This window comes from Trichechus manatus, unplaced genomic scaffold (assembly GCF_000243295.1).
Source record: "Trichechus manatus latirostris isolate Lorelei unplaced genomic scaffold, TriManLat1.0 scaffold00258, whole genome shotgun sequence".
Lineage (NCBI taxonomy): Eukaryota > Metazoa > Chordata > Mammalia > Sirenia > Trichechidae > Trichechus > Trichechus manatus.
The window spans coordinates 2,530,800-2,537,137 of NW_004444194.1; the positions used below are offsets into that span (position 1 = coordinate 2,530,800).

The following is a 6,338-nucleotide window of genomic DNA, read 5'->3' on the forward strand; positions in this document are numbered from 1 at the left end:
ATATGTTGTGGGGTTGTTAACCAATGTCATAAAACAATACGTGTACTACTGTTTCATGAGAAATTATTTGTTCTGTAAGCCTTCACCTTAAGTACAATGAAAAAAAAGGGGGGGTATATCTGACATGGTGCTCATGGCAAAATGAATATGTCATGAAGGGAGACAGTGTAGAGTAATGAACATTTCCCTGACACTGAGCCAATACTTTGAGATTCACGGTCTCAGAAGATGGGCAGGTGTGAGCTTACTGTTAGCAAAACAATCATATCAAACTTGTAATAAACACAGTAAAACTCTCTACAAGATCCCAAAACAAATCTTTCAGAGACCCAACCAATACTTACAACACTTAAAGAACCTCAGGGTTTTTAATCACAAGAGAAATGAAAAGTTACTTTAACACAGAGCTTTATATTCGTGGGTAAACCAGAGTATATGTGAGCTCCATAGACCAACTAACTGAATTATGGTGTTGCAAAGAATATTGACTATACCACACACTGCCAAAAGTACTAAAAAATATATCTTGGAAGAAGTACAGCCAAAATGCTCCTTAGAAGAGCGGATGGTGAGACTTTATCTCACATACTTTGGACATGTTATCAGGAGGGACCAGCACCTGAAGAAGGACATCATACTTGGTTGAGAATCAGCAGAAAAGAGGAAGACCCTCAATGAGATGGATTGACACAGTGGCTGCAACGATGGGCTCAAGCACAAAAATGATCATGAGGATGGCACAGGACCAGGCAATGTTTTGTTCTGTTGTACATACGGTTGCTATGAGCTGGAAACGACTCAAGGGCACCTAACAACACCACAGACCAAAGGACCATGCCTTTTTTATTAAACAATTTATTCCCATTCCTCAGGCCAAATGCTGGAGCAAAGTCAGTGAGTAAAATATTTTTGTTCCCTGAAGGAATAAATTTTTTTTAAAAAAATGATGTCATTCTTACCCACTGATGCCAGGTTTCTGAAGGTTTCCATCATCACGTCTCTGTAGAGCTTCCTCTGAGCAAGATCCAGTAAAGCCCATTCTTCCTGGCTAAAGACCATGGCCACATCCTCAATGACCACTGAGTCCTAAAACATGCCACACATTCTGGATCAGCAAGGTACCATATACTCCACTGTGTATAAGAACAAAAAGTGAGGCTAACCGTTCTGAGGAACCAAGAATTCATAGAGATTTGACACAAGGTTCTGTGTTCTACCAAGGTCTACTCTAGGGTATAGCTATCAGCCTCATTCCTTCACTAACTACATTCACTTCCTTACTGATTGCATCCTGTCTCACAGACTTCCAACACACTGAAATAATCTCTCAACAGTTTGACTGCAACCAACTGCAATCTTATTCCTTTCATTATGGTCTAGAACAGTTAGAAAACATATCAGAAATTAGAGAAATGCTCTAATTCAGATCATCACTTCCTTCTGAACAATTTCACCTCCTTACATAAGACCCACCAGAAGACTCAACAAAACATAAAGCACAGGCTGAAGGAAAGATAGGGTATTAACAACTGGGAAACACTATAGAATGGCAGTGTTTCCTTTTACCCCTCACAGCCGTGGGAGGACAAGGGGCCCACACAAACTGGTAACCCAAGGCCCTGAGCTGATCATATTTTCTTGAACTTTAGATCAGGTGGCAACAGGTCCATCTGCTAAAAAAAGAATATTCTTTTTGAAAATTATAAATTTTTACATGTCAGTCACCTATTTTTTAAAAATTAATTGTTCTGTCATCCTCTCTGTCCCTTTCGTAGGGACAGGCAAAGGTAATAAAAGTTAAAAATAGCTCAGGTGAGAACACGAAACATGAGTATTGAGATCTTCTGACAAGTCTCAAATTTCGAGAGCTGATGCAAGTGTACACCAATTATTAGTGCCTGTTCCCCTCAACAAACCCATGAACCTCCACACAAATAGTCTAATGTTATAAGAAAACAAACATCACTACCTTTGCAGTAACAAGAATAGCATGCCCTTGTGTTAGCTAAGATTACAATTCCCATTTTGTAATTGCTGCACATGATGAACGTAATTAGTATCACCAAGCATACATGTAAACATGGTCGAATTGGCAAACGTTTATATAATATTCTAAATCCTTTGCTGTCATTTCAGAAATGTTCACAGAATCTTCACCAGTAGATTCCATTCCCGAGAAACCACTTTCTTTGCTCATTCATAAGAAGCAACTCCTCATCCATTGAAGTTTTATCATGAGATCAGGGTAATTCAGTCACATCTTCAGGTACCACTTCTAATTCTAGTTCTCTTGCTATTTTCACCACATCTGCAGTTACTTCCTCCACTGAAGTCTTCGATCCCTCAAAGTCATCCATGAGGGTTGACATCAATTCTTGTAAATTCCTGTTAATGTTCATACTTTGACCTCTTCCCATGAATCACGAATGTTCTTAATGTCATCTAGAATGGTGAATCCTGTCCAGAAGGTTTTCAATTTACTTTGCCCCGATCCATCAGAGGAATCACTATCTATGGCAGCTATAGCCTCACAAAATGTATTTCTTAAATAATAAGGCTTCAGAGTTGAATTACTCCTTGATCCACTGGCTGCAGAATGGATGCTGTTATAGCAGGCATGAAAACAACATTAATCTCCTTGTCCATCTCCATCAGAACTCTTGGGTGACCACTGTCAGTGAGAAGTGTCTTAGTTATTTAGTGCTGCTATCACAGAAATATAAGTGGGTGTCTTTAATAAAGAGAAATTTATTCTCTCACAGTCTAGGAGGCTCAAGTCCGAATTCAGGGTGCCAGCTCCAGGGAAAGGCTTTCTCTGTCAGCTGTGGAGGAAAGTCCTTATCATCAATCTTCCCCTGGTCTAGGAGCTTCTGAGGCTCAGGAACCCCATATCCAAAGGAGGCACTCTACTCTCGATGCTGCTTTCTTGGTGGTATGAGGTCCCCAAGTTTCTCTGCTCACTTCTCTTTTTTATATCTCAAAAGAGACTGGTTTAAGACACAACCTAATCTTGTAGATTGAGTCTTGCCTTATTGATACAACTGTCAATAATCCCACCTCAATAACGTGATAGAGATAGAATTTACAACACATAGAAAAATCACATCAAATCCCAAAATGGTGGGCAATAATATTGGGAATCATGGCCTAGCCAAGTTGACAGATATGTTAGGGGACACAATTCAATCCATGACAATCAGTAATATTTTGAAAGGAATCTTTTTTTCTGAGCAGTAGGTCTCAACAGTGGGCTTAATATATTTAGTAAGCCACGCTATAAACAGATGTGCTGTCATCCACACTTTTTTGCTCCATTTGTAGAGCAAAGTCAGGTTAGATTTAGCATAATTCTAAACGGCCCCAGCCATGAGCTGCATTAGACCCTAACAAGAGTCAGCCTGTGCTTTGAAGGTTTCAAGCCAGGCACTGGATTCTCTTCTTTAGCTATGAAAGTCCTAGATGACATCTTCTTCCAACATAAGGCTGTTCTGTCTACTTTGAAAATCTTTTGTTTACTGTAGCCAACTTCATCAATTATCTTAGCTAGATCTTCCGGATAACTTGCTGTAGCTTCTACATCAGAACTTGCTGCTTCACCTTGCATTTTGATGTTATGGAGACAGCTTCTTTCCTTAATCCTCATGAACCCACCTCTGTTAGCTTCAAACTTTTCTTCCGCAGCTTCCTCACTTCTCTCGGTCTTCAAAGAATTGGAGAGAGTTAGGGCCTTGCTCTGGATTAGGCTTTGGCTTAAGGGAATGTTGTGCCTGGTCTGATCTTCTATCCAGATTACTAAAACTTTCTCCATATCAGCAATTACGCTATTTTGCTTTCTCATCATTTATGTGTTCACTGGAATAGGACTTTTAACTTCTTTCAAGAACTTGTCCTTTGCATTCACAACTTGGCTGTTTGGCAAAAAGGCCTAGCTTTTGGCCTGTCTCAGCTTTTGACATGTCTTCCTCACTAAGCTCAAGCATTTCTAGCTTTTGATTTAAAGTGAGAGACCTGTGACTCTTCCTTTCACTTGAACACTTACAGGCCATTGGAGAATTATTAATTGGTCTAATTTCAATATTGTCATATCTCGGGGAATAGGGAGGCCAGAAAAGAGAGAAAGACACAGGGGAACAGCTGGTCAGTGGAGTAGTCAGAACACACACATTTATCAGTGAAGTTCACTGTCTTCTACGGGCGTGGTTCGTGGTGTCCCAAAAACAATTACAATAGTAACATTAAAGATCACTGATCAAAGATAACCATGCCAGATACAACAATGAAAAAGTTTGAAATATTGCGAGAATTATCAAAACATGACACAGAGACATGAAGTGAACAAATTCCACTAGAAAAGTGGCACCAACAGACTTGCTCAACACACGGTTGTCACAAACTTTCAATTTTAAAAAACACAGTATCTGCAAAGCGCAATAAAACGAGGTATGCCTATGCTCCAAAGTACATACATACTGAAAAATTTCTCATTTTCCAAGGACAAGCAGACAGAAAACAATGACACCCATTATTCCATTCTGACTCAGCACTATCGTAAAGGTTGTAGCTGGTAAAGGCCAAAAGAAGAATAAAAGAACAAAAAAGAAAGAAACTTAAGGAAATAAGAAGGTAAGAGGGGGGAGGAACACAACCACATTTTATTTAATAGATTAAATAATTATTTATTTAGGACCCCCAAAGATGGTGCATGGCAAAATAGGACTGAGAGATTTTACGAAGTATTCAGATGAAAAGAAAGGTTTCCTTTAATATTTCAGTTATATACACTAGTACCAAATAGTTAACAAATTAACTTTTAAAAGATAACACATAGTTTAGTAAAAACTTTCAACCTAAAAGAAATGTAATTAAAGATTCTAATGAAAAAATTATAAAACATTATTAAATGACATGCAAATAGATTAAAATAAACAAAAAGGTAGAGCATGCTCTTAGAAAACTATTCTCCCCAGATAAATCATTATTTCCAATACACTTCCATAAAATTCCAAGCAATTTAATATTTTTTTAGGACTTCACCAAAAAAAAAAAAAGGTATTTGGAAGTACAAATGCCCAAAACATGTCAACATTTTCTAAGAAAAAAGGCATGGGGGCTTGTCCAAACAAGTCACATATGTAATTATATTTTTATACATTTATTTTATAAATAAAGCTATATCACACAAGGTAGTACGAGTATAGGAATATACAACTAGACCAATGGAAAAAAACAAATAGCCCTGGAAAAGACCCATCAATCTATATAAAGTTGATTCATGACACAGCAAGCAATGCAGGACAGTGACAGAAAGCACATACACTTCAATATGTGGGGTACTGTCAGCTAAATGGAGTCCCTGAGTGGCATAAAGGGTTATGCGCTCTGCTACGGAAAGGTTGGTGGTTTGAGTCCTCCCATAGGCATTTATGAAGGTGAAGTGATCTAACTCCAAAAAATCAGCCACTGAAAACCCTCGAGAGTGCAGTTCTGCTCTGAAACACATGGTGTAATCATGATTCAGAATTGACACTACAACTAGCTTATTTTTTAAAATCAACTATACAGGAAAGCTTGGTGGTGTAGTGGTTAAGAGCTACAGCTTCTAACCAAAAAGTCGGCAGTTCAAATCCACCAGGCACTCCTTGGAAACTGTATGGGGCAGTTCTACTTTGTCCTATAGGGTCACTATGAATCTGAATCAACTCAATGGCAATGGGTTTGGTTTTTGATTTTTAATTATCTAATTGGAAAAGTCTATTCCCAAATACTCTATATGTAAAAAACTAATTCCAGAGAGATTAGTTTTAAAAACCTAAGAGTAGAATTATAGTACTTTGAAAAGTTTTAGGAAATCATGTTATGACATCAAAATAGAGAAAAAATTCTTAGAAATAAGACATAACGAAAAGACAAATTCAACTACATTAAAATTTACAACTATTAATGAAGAGGCAGAGAAAAGGAATGAAAAGATAAAGTTACAAAGAGAAAAATTTCAAAAACTTGTAAAGGAGATCTAAAAAGTCACAGAAATATAAATTAACAGTTGGAAAATATAAACAGCCTTGTCAGTAGTGCAGTAGTGCAAGGTAATTGCAGAATAAAATCAAAGTAAGATATCATTTCACACTCTTTACAATAGCAAAAATTAGATAAGCAAGTGGAACAAATAAAATACATATGTATACTTTGTGGGAGAAAAAAGTTGTAAAATGCATCAGTATTTCCTAGTAAATCTGAACATGGCTACAGTCTACAATTCAGTCATCTTCCCTCCTGCAGTTATTGTGCAGGAGCATATGGAGCCAGGAAAGTTGTCATGGATTGAATTGTGTCCCCCA

The 6,338-nt window shown here is 37.6% G+C and overlaps 1 pseudogene; it reads right to left on the minus strand.

Annotated features, from left to right (window-relative positions):
- Window positions 1-6,338, minus strand: part of LOC101346191 (zinc finger protein 11-like) — a 111,185-nt pseudogene that overhangs the window by 99,848 nt on the left and 4,999 nt on the right.